General features: G+C 39.8%; 1 protein-coding gene across 1 annotated transcript in view; it reads right to left on the bottom strand.

Moving 5' to 3' along the window:
- Window positions 1–11127, bottom strand: part of KATNAL1 (katanin catalytic subunit A1 like 1) — a 76352-nt gene extending 65225 nt beyond the window's left edge. Inside the window, exon 1 of the mRNA XM_021678267.1 lies at window positions 10981–11127. The gene's annotated coding sequence lies outside the window, so the exon portion shown is untranslated. The remainder of the gene's footprint in view (window positions 1–10980) is intronic.
- Window positions 11128–13787: the final 2660 nt, after the last annotated feature.

Below are 13787 nucleotides of genomic sequence, written 5' to 3'. Positions count from 1 at the left end.
AAGCTCAATGGACTAATAGGGAAAGAGCAGATTAAACACAAGATGAAAAAAGAACCAAGAAACCAGAAGACAGAGCTGAAGAAATTGTCCAGAATGCAGCTTACAGAGAAAGAATAAGTAAGCAAAGATAAGAAATGCAGAGAATAGAAAGAGATGGTCCATGATAGGTCTATTATGAATTCCAGAAAGAAAAAAAAGAGAGTCAATATTCAGGCTATAATGGCTAAGAAATTTCCAAAATTTATGGAAGATAATAACTATTTCAAAATAGATAAAAATAAGTCCACACCTAGAGACAAAGTAGTAAAACTGAAGAATGTTAAAGGCAACAGAGAGAAATACTATAATATCTTCAAAGAAAAGAGCGCTAACTTTTCAAAAGCAACAATGGAAACCTGGAGTCAGTGAAATTATATCTTCTAAGTGCTAAAGGGGGTGTGGTGGGGTGCGGGTGGGTGTTGCAACCTAGAATGGTATACCAAACTAAACTATTCAAGTGTGAAGGCAATATAAAAATTTCAAGCAGAAAAACCTGAGTATAAATCCAGGCAAATGAATGAGAGGGAATCAGTAAGTTCTGTTTTGTTTTTCTTATCTGCTCATGGGAGAATATGGATGAAACTAGTATTTAATATATACTTCCTGGTGTGAATATAGGTATTTTTATACTCCTCTTATTTCCTCTGCCTTATTATATATTCTTTGAAGTAAAGAATTATATGGGCCTTACATATACATGGGTGTTTGCTAAATGGGGGGTAGGTATTTACTAAATAGTGTAGAGTGGATAATGAACGTTTGAGTGAATGGATATGATAATAACATTAATTGTTTAAAGACTACTTGATAAAATAATATGATGCAGACAGGGTTTTGAAAGGTTTTATGTAATATCTTTCAAATACCATGAAATTAAGGACAGTAGTATTTAATTATATAGGCAATGAATAAAATACATTATTTCATCTCTACTAGTTAGCTTTTAATTTTTTATTTTTGGATTAGCTATATAACTTTGAAGGAGCTGATGTATTTTGAAGGAATGTGAGGCAGTAGAATATAATGAGCCAACAGTGCAGGCTCTGAGTTTAGACACATCTGGGTGTAAATCCAGGCTCTGGGCAAGTTTAAATTCTTTAAAGCCTCAGCCTCCTCTTCTATTAAATGGGGGTAACCATTTTTATTTAATTTCCACAAATTTTTAGTTGTGACCTCAGGCAAATCATGTAATTTCTCTAGGCCTTAGTTCTGTATCTATACAATAGGGAAAATAATATTTATCATCATAAAGTCAAAAACTAAATGTTATAATATATTAACATCTTTCCTAGCAAATAATGAGCACTGATTCGATATAAGCTATTATTTTTACTCCACATTAATATAGAGGTTTAGAGTAGCTAATTTTTCCTCAAAAACAACAAGAAATCAACTGACCCAGTTTTCATTATAAATGCCTAGAAGTGGGGCACCTAGGCATTATAAACGCCTAGAAGTGGTTCAGTAGGTTAAGCATCTGCCTTTGGCTCAGGTCATGATCCCAGGATCCTGTGACAGACTGAGCCCCAAGTTGGGCTCCCTCCTCAGCGGGGAGGCTCTTCTCCCTCTCCCCCCTGCTCATGCTCTCACTCTCTCAAAGAAATAAATAAAGTCTTTATAAAAAAAACAATAAATTGGGTGCCTGGGTGGCTCAGTCGTTAAGCGTCTGCCTTCAGCTCAGGTCATGATCCCAGAGTCCTGGGATAGAGTCCCACATTGGGCTCCCTGCTCAGCAGGGAGTCTGCTTTTCCCTCTGACCCCCACCCCACTTATGCTCTCTCTCTCTCATATAAATAAATACAATCTTTAAAAAAAAATAATAAATAAATTCCTAGAAGCTATATCCTAACTTTAGTTACTGTTAACCATAATCTTGAAATATAGAGGGTTTTTTCTAAATTGCCTTTAATATAAATTAGAAGTTTCTAGGACTTTTAATTTTTTTTCAAAGATTTTACTTATTTGACAGAGAGAGAGAGAACACAAAGAGGGGGGAACGGCAGAGGGAAAGGGAGAAGCAGGATTCTTGGGGTCCTGGGATCATGACCCGAGCCGAAGGCAGATGCTCAATGGACCGAGCCACCCAGGCGCCCCAGAAGTTTCTAGGACTTTTAAAATGTCAGGTTACATCTAAAGAAAGCATGAACTGCTTTAAGCAATGTCTAATGCTTGATAATACTTCTCTTATTTTGAGTTTATCATGTATTCAAAAATGAATCCAGCATCTTCTTGCAATATTTACTGCTGAACTGATCCAGTAATGTTGCCCTACACAGAATGATCCAAGTAATATCTTCAAGGAGAGTTCTTTGCTCAAGGAGAGTTCTATGCTCAGAATGAGAAGAGCTCTGCTCAAGTTCATGCTCAGACCACGAAGAAAGAATATTGTTTCATTTGCTCCTATATAATTATGACTTGTCTCTTTCAGGACTCATATCTAAGCCTAACAAATCAAATAAAATCCTGATTCCAACCTATCTCTCCAGCTACATTACATCTACAACCACACCCTCTTCTCCTTTGAACTGCCATCCTCCCACAATACATACATACACACACACACACACACTCTCTCTCTCTCTCTCTTTCTCACAAAGAGCTTTCTCTCCCAACACAGTTGGATTTTTATCTCATACCAAGACTAAGGCATATGTTTGGGAAAATCAAAAACTAGCTTATACGGAGAACCCTAAACTGCTTATGATGTCACAAATAATTCTTTTGTATCCACAGTAGTGGTTTTAAAATAGGAAGGAAAACATTTTTTCAAACTAATTTTTTAGGTGAGTGATATCTAATTCAGTTATACTTACAATACACGTGAAGCTTAAGAAAAAAATTATTGCTTTAAGCTCTTTTCATTCTCACACTTCCATAATTATCTCAGAATGTTCCTTTTCCTTCTATGAGTTGCAAATTCCTGAAATATTTATTTTAAAAACACTGAAGCGGCCTCAACTACAGCAATGTGAACAAAATAATACAAGTTAGAACAGTGGTAGCAAAACAACAAATCAGATTTGATTTTAAGCATGTTGTACCACACTGAATTCTACCAATGTTCAGCCTCTACATATTTAAAAAAAAAAAAATTTATTGAAATCACCAAAGTCCAGTCTATTTCATGCAATGACTGCTCTAAGTCCAAGTAATTTAAAAAAATACATAACCACAACTGCTCAAATTACTGCATCTTAAAGTAGGTTTAATAGCAATAAATTAACTTACTATGTAAGTACTAGTCACCAAAACAGTTCACTTTGAAAGCCACAATACCTCCCATCTCTTTATGATGGGTTATATGCTCAAGGACTGTAGCTTGCCATGAATAATGGAGAATAGGACTTCATCACAAACTCAGACACAACAGGAAAATGTCTGTAGCAACAAAGCCTTTTCATCTGTTTCTAAGCTCACTTCTCAAATACTTAGGAAACAGAAAAATGACTGTCCCTACAAAATAAAAGAATCTAAAGAGATCATTCTAAGAGCTTAAATGTTTCTAAAAAGTTACCACTAAAACCATTTCTGCCCATGTACTCAATTCTTTTTAAAACATTGAAGCAGCAGGGCACCTGGGTGGCTCAGGTCATGATCCCAGGGTCCTGGGATCAAGCCCCGCATCGGGCTCCCTGCTCCACGGGAAGCCTGCTTCTCCCTCACCTACTGCCCCGGCTTGTGCTCGCTCCCTCTCTCTCTCTCTCACTCTCTCTCGCTGTCTCTGTCAAATAAATAAATAAAATATTTAGAAAAAAACAAAAAAAACATTGAAGCAGCAGAGAATGTTTATTATCTGCCACACTGTCTCAAGATAGCAGCTTAAACTATAAATTTTATCTTAAGTACTGAAGTAGCCTTTAACATAAAAACAATAGTAACATTCACTGAATATTTATTCCGCATCAGGAAATACGATAAAAAATGGCTGTCTAGTCATTATCTCATTTACTCCTCATCACACTACTAAATAAAAATGGTTACCCCCATTTAATAGAAGAGGAGGCTGAGGCTTTAAAGAATTTAAACTTGCCCAGAGCCTGGATTTACACCCAGATGTGTCTAAACTCAGAGCCTGCACTGTTGGCTCATTATACTCTACTGCCTCACATTTCTTCAAAATACATCAGCTCCTTCAAAGTTATATAGCTAATCCAAAAATAAAAAATTAAAAGCTAACTAGTAGAGATGAAATAATGTATTTTATTCATTGCCTATATAATTAAATACTACTGTCCTTAATTTCATGGTATTTGAAAGATATTACATAAAACCTTTCAAAACCCTGTCTGCATCATATTACTTTATCAAGTAGTCTTTAAACAATTAATGTTATTATCATATCCATTCACTCAAACGTTCATTATCCACTCTACACTATTTAGTAAATACCTACCCCCCATTTAGCAAACACCCATGTATATGTAAGGCCCATATAATTCTTTACTTCAAAGAATATATAATAAGGCAGAGGAAATAAGAGTATAAAAATACCTATATTCACACCAGGAAGTATATATTAAATACTAGTTTCATCCATATTCTCCCATGAGCAGATAAGAAAAACAAAACAGAACTTACTGATTCCCTCTCATTCATTTCCTCCTACCTCCTAATCACCAAGAAAAATGGAAGAAGGGAAAATCGTCAGAAAGGAAAGGATATTTAAGTATAAAGACACTGATGGGTACAGAGAATCCAAAAGAATGAAGGAACATGCTATTGAAATAAACGAAATAAATGAAGCTGAAGTTTATAAGTTATAGAAGCATTTACAAAAAGTATCTTCATACCAAAAAAATAATAGAAAGAATAAAAATTTCAAACTAAAGTTCACTTTTAAAAAATAATGAAATCTTGCCATTTGAAATGACATGAGAGTATTACGCTGAGTGAAGTAAGTTAAAGACAAATACCATGTGACTTCACTCATAGGTGGAATTTAAGAAACAAAAAACAAAAGGGCGCCTGGGTGGCTCAGTTGGTTAAGCGACTGCCTTCGGCTCAGGTCATGATCCCAGGGTCCTGGGATCGAGTCCCACATCGGGCTCCCGGCTCAGCAGGGAGGCTGCTTCTCCCTCTGACCCTCTCCTCTCTCATGCTGTTTCTCTCTCGCTCGCTCTCTAATAAATAAATAAATAAAATCTAAAAAAAAAAAAGAAACAAAAAACAAACAAGCAAAGGGGAAAAAGGGTGGGGGGGGGCAAACCAAGAAACAGACTCTTAACTATAGAGAACAAACTGATAGCCACCAGAGGGGATGTGGATGGGAGGATGGGGGAAATAGGTGATGGGGATGAAGAGTGCACTTGTTGTGATGAGCACCAGTTGTATGAAAGTGCTGAATCACTATATTGTACACCTGAAACTAATATCACACTGTATGTTAACTACCTGGAATTTATTTTTTTTTAAGATTTTTACTTATTTATTTAAGAGACAACAAGAGAGCATGAGTGGGGTGAGGGGTAGAGGGAGAAGCAGGCTCCTGCGGAGCAGGGAGCCAGATGGGGGGCTGGATCCCAGCATCCTGGGATCATGACCTGAGCCAAAGGCAGACACTTAAAAGACTCAGCCACCCAGGCACCCCCAACTAACTGGAATTTATATAAAAACTTAAAAAAATAAATAAACAAAACTCACTTTTTAATAGGCTGCTTAATAGGAGCTTTTAATCAACAATTACTAATGGATAATTACTAATTAAGAATTACAAAGTTGGAAAGGGACTTAAAAGGTCATTTATTCCATCTCCATACCTTCAGATAGGATCATAATCAAACCATCCACAGCAAAAGAAATATAAAGACATCTAGTGGACATTAAACAACTCACCTTGGAAAACACTCCTTTGGTTTCTTTTTAACTACTCTCACAATCTATGCCTTAAATTTATCTAGCTAATGCCTGTATATACCTAACTTTTACTAAGTATTCTAAGGCATTATTTCACTAGGCCTACCATATATGAGTTATCCAGGAGAAAAAGTGTTTGAAATAATGATGAGTACATTAAAATATACATATTTCCATTTACAAACGGATGCTCAAAATTAGTGACATCATAATATAAATCAATCCAGAAATGAGATATAGTCAGACAATTAAAGAATTTTAGGGCTACTGGGATCTCAAATCATGCAGCAGAATTCCAAATTTCTTTGAAGATGAAACCAAGGCAAAGATGTTAATTTATTAATAGTCTATAAAATAACATTTTACAGCATTTCAGGAAGCCTCCCTTAAAAGAATAACTGATGAATCCTTTTATAGAACAAATCATTATTCCGTAATGTACCTACTACCTTGATCTACCTGCTTAATATGATCAGGTAAAGTCACAGAACGTGGCCTCTCGTCAAACAGAACCGACAATCCCGGTATGCACTGTTGCTAAGGGGGACAAAGGGAAGAGAAAGGTCTTCAATCACTGGGCACTTAGGGTTTACCTCCATTAAAGTGTCTATTCTTCCCAAAAATCTTATAAAAAGTATTAGTATATTTTTTTAGTAAGGAGACAGGCTTGGAAACTTGTCCATGATCACAAAGAAAATAAGCTGTAGTTCCAGAATTGACAACAGATATATCTGACCCCTTCCACCATACCATACTCAGCAAATGATCTTGAAGAAATGTTCTCTATAAAAGAATACCACTGTGCATGTTGAGAAAATAAAGTATGAAGTATTAATCCAAAGGATCTGTAAGAGCTTTCTAATTTTACTGTGATATTTACACAAATAGATAATAATTATCAGTTAAGTGAATAAATCTAAAGTTGTTGAAGAATACTCAATCATAAGTTCTTGGCCTGGATCCTCTTCTCTTTAGTAAGACCTTAGGCTATTGGTTTCCTCAATATTTTAAGCTCTCCCATAGTAAATCAAAATTTAAGGGAAAAAAAAATATCACACAACCTTGTGTTTTGCTGTCATTGAAAATTACTGAATTCTAATCTCAGCTCAGTGAAACCATTCTTAACCTGTCCTAGCTTTCCACAGTGGCTATTCCAAATCTCCACCATTGTCCTTTCCTAAACCAATCTGCCTTCATCAATTGACCTTGATTCCTATCTACCTCTTAGAGAACCTAAGTTTGAACTCTCTAACCTTTTACCACCCAACCTATAAATATACATATCTATTCTCACTTCTTTTCTTTCTTTTTCAGTGCATCTCTCCTCCTGTCAACATTAGCACACTGCCTAGGATCACAGCGAGCACTTCGTTGATACTTACAAAATAGAAATAATTCTAGACTAATTCTTTACCCTGCTCATCCCATCCTTTTCCTACACTTTCAGAGACCTCTATCAGCTATCTCCTCTTCTCATCTCCTACATCTTCAAACATTTCCTCTTTATTGGCTCTTTCCCTAACAGTTTATCAATCTTTAAAAAAAAAAAAAATACCTACAAACCGTTTTTAGTTACTGCCTCATCTCTTTCTTTTCTTTTCTTAAAGAGAAGTGTGCCTGGAAATTTCATATTAAGGAAGTACTGTCAAGTAAAGAGAATAATATTACAGGGTTTTTTTTTTTTTTTTTTAAGAATCCTTAATTCTTTTTTAAAGTTTATTTATTTAAGTAATCTCTACACCCAAACGTGGGGCTTGAACTCACAACCCCGAGATCCAGAGTTGCTCACTCTATTGACTGAGCCAGCCAGGCACCCCAAGAACCCTTAATTTTAAAGATACATATTGAAATAATTACAGATAAAAAGATATGATATCTGAGTTTAGCTTTAAAATAATCCATTTGGAGGAAGGAGTAACAGATGAAACAAAATTGGTTATGTGTTCATTCTTCAAGGAAAGTGATGACTACATGGGGAGTTTATTATTCTATTTTCTTTTGTATATGTATTATCAAGGAAAATTTAAACTTGTTTTTCAAGTAGCCTATGCTCACATTCCTCTTCATTTTTGCAAAGTAGTTTAGAAATACTTTACAGCCACCAAATCCATTGGACATGTTTCAATCTTTACCTTACTTGCCCTCTCCAAGACACATGATACTCTGGACCATTCCAGCTTCTTACTTTCCTCTCCTTTGTCATTTGTTATGCATGCTCGCTCGGAGTCTTCTCTGCCTCCCAACCTCTCAGTCTCATTTGTGGGCACTTCCCCCACTTCCTTCCAAACATGGTCCCACTCCCCCACCCCAAAACACACACACACACACACACACACACACAATGCTATTCCTTCCCAAGAGTTCCATATTCAAACTTTTCCTTTTTCATTTCTAAACACTCCTCCAATGTAAGTTAATCCATTCTCCTATAATTTCAACTACTTATGCACATGCGAACCCATACCTCCAGCCCTGAACTCTCTCCTGAGCTCCAGATCCAAATGCATCCTTACCTGAATATCCCACAGGAACTTTGAATAAATGCTTAGAACTGAACTGACCTTTATCTTTCCCTCCAACAAAACCCTGCTCCTCATCCTCTCAAATCAATGGTTTCACTATCCTCACAGACATCCTAGCCAGAAAACTAGGAATCATTTGTCTTAGGGTTCCAAAACTTTCTAGCCCCCAACTTAAGTCATATCAATTTTATCCCTTAAATACTTCTACAATCCCTGTCTTTCCATAACCCCAACTGCTTTTCAGACTTTTCTTCATTTTTCTATTGTACTTTTTCCCCCTAAAACTGGTTTCCCTATACCACTCTATTCTCCCCTCTCCAAGGTCCTTCTCCACACTGCAGCTGGAGTTATCTTTCTAAAATACAAACCCAATAACACCACTACTCCATTTGAAATTCTTCAGTGGTTGCCCCCCCACCCCCCCAGAAAAAAACAAAACACTATAAACTCTTTATCACAGTACCGAGTACTTTAAGATCTGGCCTCTTCCCCCCACTACACTGCAAGTACTCTGGGATTCAGGCATCAGAATGACCTAGGGTTCTCCAAACACAGAACACTGGAATCTATCCTTTCTTCTGTTGTGCCATTTGCCTAAAATGACTTTCCTCATCTTCTCTCCTAGTGAAAGGTTACTCAACTTCCTTAACACAAGTCAAATGTCACATCATACTGGAAACTTTCCCCAATCTCCTTAGACAGAATCAGGATCTTTCTACCAATGGGTACAGAGAATGGCATCAGTGGTTGAGATCATGACTTAAATGAGTTAGACCCACCTGGGTTAAAATCCCAGGTTCAAACTTTATCAGCTGACTCTGAACAAGATCTCTCAGTGTGTTTCCTCATCTCTAAATAACAGTAGCTAGGATTTTTTATGAGGATTAAATAATGAGCTACATGCAAAATATCATACAGTGCCTCACTGAAATCAAGTATTCAATAAATGTTACTGTTATATTACCGTTTATTTCCTCTCTGGGCTCCTATGGCAACTTGCACTTACCTCTATCATACTATCATGATGACATGACTGTTTCCTCATGCAGAACAGACTATCTTCTATCATCTTTTTATTCCCACTACCAGGCATAATACCTATAATATCATAGGTTCTTAACAAATCTTAATAAACAAGTAAAATGCTTCCAACTCCTGTACTATATACCATAAGGCCTCAATTTTTTTTTCTAATGGTCTTTCTAAATTTACTTTCCATCTCCTTGTACAAAATTGGTACTTTAAGTAAAATTTACAAGTCAGCCTCATTTTAATTGAGAAAAAGGGCATTTTGTAGTGGCCTTGTGTTGTTTTCTTACTGAAAACACACACACGGGGTGCCTGGGTGGTACAGTCAGCTAAGCATCTGACTCTTGATTTCAGCTCAGGTTGTGATCTGAGGGTCGTGAGATAAAGCCAGGAGTCTGCTTAAGACTCTCTCTCCCTCTAGGGGCGCCTGGGTGGCTCAGTTGGTTGGGCGACTGCCTTCAGCTCAGGTCATGATCCTGGAGTCCCGGGATCGAGTCCCGCATCGGGCTTCCTGCTCAGTAGGGGGTCTGCTTCTCCCTCTGACCCTCCTCCCTCTCATGTGCTCTCTCTCTCATTCTGTCTCAAAAAAAAAACAAAAACAAAAACAAAAAAAACCCTCTCTCTCCCTCTAATAAAAAAAAATAATAATAATCAAACACACACAAAATAAGCCCACTGTTCTATCAACAATTTTTCTACATACCATATAAAATAACAAATTTCTAGGATGGTTATCTACTTGTTAAAAAAATTTTAAAGGGCAATCAAGGCAGGTTTTCTAAATCTGTGTTGGCTTCCTTACCACCAGGACCTGAGCCAACTCTAAGGACTAAGGTGTATTGCAGAGTATTTGTTTTTTAAGTAGAACATGGCATTTTTCATTTTGAAAACATGCTCCTGAGAAATTCTGAAGAACACTGAAATAACCAAAGAAAATAATTATTACTACCCACTGCTAAAAAAAAGACAAGCCTGTGCTTTAAAAATCACTAGTAAGTTAAAGTTAAACTAATCTTCAAAATAGAATCAAAATATATGTAGGCAGTATTCAAGCTAGTAAGTAGGGTGTGGGGGTACTCGTTCTGCAATCTTGACCCTCAATAAATGCAAAAGGCAAAACGGTTTTTAAAAAAAAGATACTACTATAAAATAGCATGGTCTCTACTTCTACACTTGACCTTTAAACATTAATGCCCTTTGAGTAATTATTAATGGGTTTAATATTAATATGCAAACACCTCTGAGCTACTTCAGAATAAACATGATTAAATACCTAAAATAAACGTATTAGGGAAAGGAGACAGGCCTGTTAAAAAAGTTTCTCGGGTCTCACATCAAATGTGTGCCATACATACGGTTCGGCACCGAGAGGCAGCAACCTGGGAGGGTCAGAGGCGCCGCAGGCCCGAGGCCCTGAAGCTGGGGCGGCTGCTCATCCCTGAGACTTTGCGGGGCGGTGGCCCAGCCCAGTCGGGGTGGGGCTGAGAACTGTTAGCCGGGGCGGGCCAAACGGCAGGGCGGGAAGCCCAAGTCTCACCTCCGCTTCCCTTTCCCAGCGCAGAGCCCAGTTCCGCGACCACCCAAGAGCCCCTGCACCACAAAGATTTTCTCTCGCCCAGTCCGCTCAAAGTTTATCAGTCTTTCCCATTGGTCAGGGCCGCCGGGCTTTGTAGTTCGCCGGTCCAAGCCACCCCGCCAAGGCCGCAAGCCTGTGGAGCCGCTAAACTACAATCCCCATAATGCCCCGCGATGCCCGCGCTCCCGCTGTTCTCTACCTCCCCTCACCGCGCCCCAGGACCCGCGCCGCCGCACTGCCGTGGCAGCGGGAGACCGGGTGGGGCTGTGAACCTGAACCCCCACCACCTGTTCTCCTGCTTGCGCCGTGTCCCTGTGATTCATTACCTACGTGGCGCCGATCGGCGGGCCGTTGGTGATGCGGTCCGGGTGGGGGTGGGGCACAGGCCGCCGCCGCCGCGGAGTCCGTTAGTTCCCGATGTGCGAGAAGAGGCGGTGGCGGCGGCGTACGGTTGCCATGGCAGCTGCAGGCCTAGCGGTGAGGGGAGCGCGGAGGCTCCGAGTCAACTCGGGGGAGGAGCCTGGGAACCCCACCCGGGTGAGGGGGAAGGGAGGCGCAAGGGTGCGTCTGGGAGAGGGAGACGGTGACATTGAGGAGGACGAGTGACTAATTGAACTCGGGTACTGTCCAGTGAGCCCTGCCGCGGCAGCGTCTAATCCCCTTGGCAGGACGCGTGTCCTGGGTCGTCGGCGGAGCGCGTTGGTGCCCGCTCTATTCTGGGAGGATGCGTGTGGCGTCAGAGGAAGGAGCGCCGAGCGGCTCAGCGCCCGGCTCTTTAAAGGTCGTCCGGTCCGGCCTCTCCCCCGCCGCCTCTGCGGGCGTCCTTGGCTGGCTCTGCCGGGTGGCGTGGTGGGAACCGGAACCACCCTTTCTGGGCTTTTCACCAGCAAAACCGAGTTTGCAATCTTTCACACTTTTCTGCCACTTTCTGAGGAGTGGGCTAGAAACGAATCCTTTAGTAAGGCGTAATGCGTATGGCCTTTAGGATTATTGAGATTTGAGAACTTGTAAGTGGCACTGATTTCGGCTCAATTTTTGATGTGTAATATTTCCGAGGTAATCTTTTATGGACTCTCCCAAGACCCGTCTCAGAGATGCGGTGCAGTAGAAACAGGTTAAGCGCATGGGCTTCTAAAACCCGCTTCTCGGTTCACGTCCTGCCCCTACATTTGGTAGCTGATAACCAGGGGCAATTTACTTTACGCTCTGATGCTGAACCTTTTAATCTGCAAAGTGGAGATAATGCCTAGCGCATAGTGCTTGTGAGAAATAAAGGCATTCATACTGATGAAGCACTGTAAAACAAAGACTGGCATTTAACAATAACTTGTAAATCTCACTTATTTAATCCTTCGTGATAAGAATCAGAAGAGTGGTACCCTGGAGGTGAGAGTGGGGTGTGACCGAAGAGGGAATTTTCGGTAGTGATGGAAAAGCTCTCTATCTTGCTTAGGGTTTGGGTTACAGAGGTATGTACATTTGTCAAAACTCATGGAATGGTACGTGTAAAATCTGTATGTTTCACTGTAGGTAAATGTACCTCAAAAAAAGAACATAAAAGTAAGATCAGTCTTGGCAATTTTCAAAAATACAATACAGTGTTGTTAACTATAGTGACCAGGCTGTACATTACATCCCCAGGACTTACTTATTTTATAACAGAAAATGTGTGCCCTTTGGCCCCCTTCATCACCCATTTAGCTCCACTACTCCCACCCACCCCCCACCTCTGGCAACCACCAATCTGTTCTCTGCATCTGTGAGATTGTAATTAGAGCTGTAGACTCTAATACAGACCACAGAGATGTTCTCTGTCCAATCTCCAGATTTTGCAGATAAGGAAAATGAGACCTAGAGAATTAAGTAAATGGAGAAAGTGGGGGGAAATTACCCTGTCGTTTTCTACCAATAAATGTCTCTTGAGAAATTATGATTGAAAATAGCAAGCTACTATGTGTATGTCATCCGGTTCTCAGTAGGGGTCACCTTGTCCACAGAAATTTTGTTGAAATTGACTCAAGTCCCTTTTCCACCTCCTGTGGAAAGGCCAATGTTCTCTCCAAGATTGTACATTCCCTTGGGGCGAGGGCGGGGGGACGGGTTACAATTTCAGGGTCATTTCTGGGTCTGAGTTCCTGCCTTCTCTGAACACATGGACTCTCTCCCATCTCACCTTCTGCAACTCTTTTCCCTCCTGCTGACACACAGTTTGGAAATCAAACCCTTTTCTTCGGTTGTTTGTATAGCAGGCTCCTCTGAAGGTTTGGAGCAACTGAGGGGTTTTAAATGAAGGATGCAATAACCTAAAGTTAGAACTCCCTGGTCTTGGAAGGCCTACAGTATCCCAATGGCATTGGTATCCACCAACCCCCGTTCTTTTTCAGCAGAAACTGCAACTCTGCACTAACCACCATCTCCCTGGTCCCATCTCTCCCTTCCTCTTTTCTCGCTTTATACAGTACTTTTAGTTACCTCTGTCTCCTAATCTCTACCTTCAGGACCACCTTCCATTCCTCAACTGGTTATCAAAGTATTTTCCAACACAAAGTACTTGCCCCAAGAGAACTCTGGTGCTGGCTATTAAAATCATATGTTAAAACTCAGTATATATCTGCATATTCTATTTGATTCAGCCCAAAGTATACTCAATAAATATTAAGCTTATGCACATGACCTGTCTAGGCTACCTGCATAGTGGGTTCAATTATGAAAACTATTCGGTATAAATGAGGAAGCAGTTGATAGTAGCTAGAACCTCATGTCGGAGA

The sequence above is a fragment of the Neomonachus schauinslandi genome, chromosome 3 (genome assembly GCF_002201575.2).
Source record: "Neomonachus schauinslandi chromosome 3, ASM220157v2, whole genome shotgun sequence".
NCBI lineage: Eukaryota > Metazoa > Chordata > Mammalia > Carnivora > Phocidae > Neomonachus > Neomonachus schauinslandi.
Note: the sequence above shows the minus strand (reverse complement) of the source record. Positions and strands in the feature narration are given on the sequence as shown.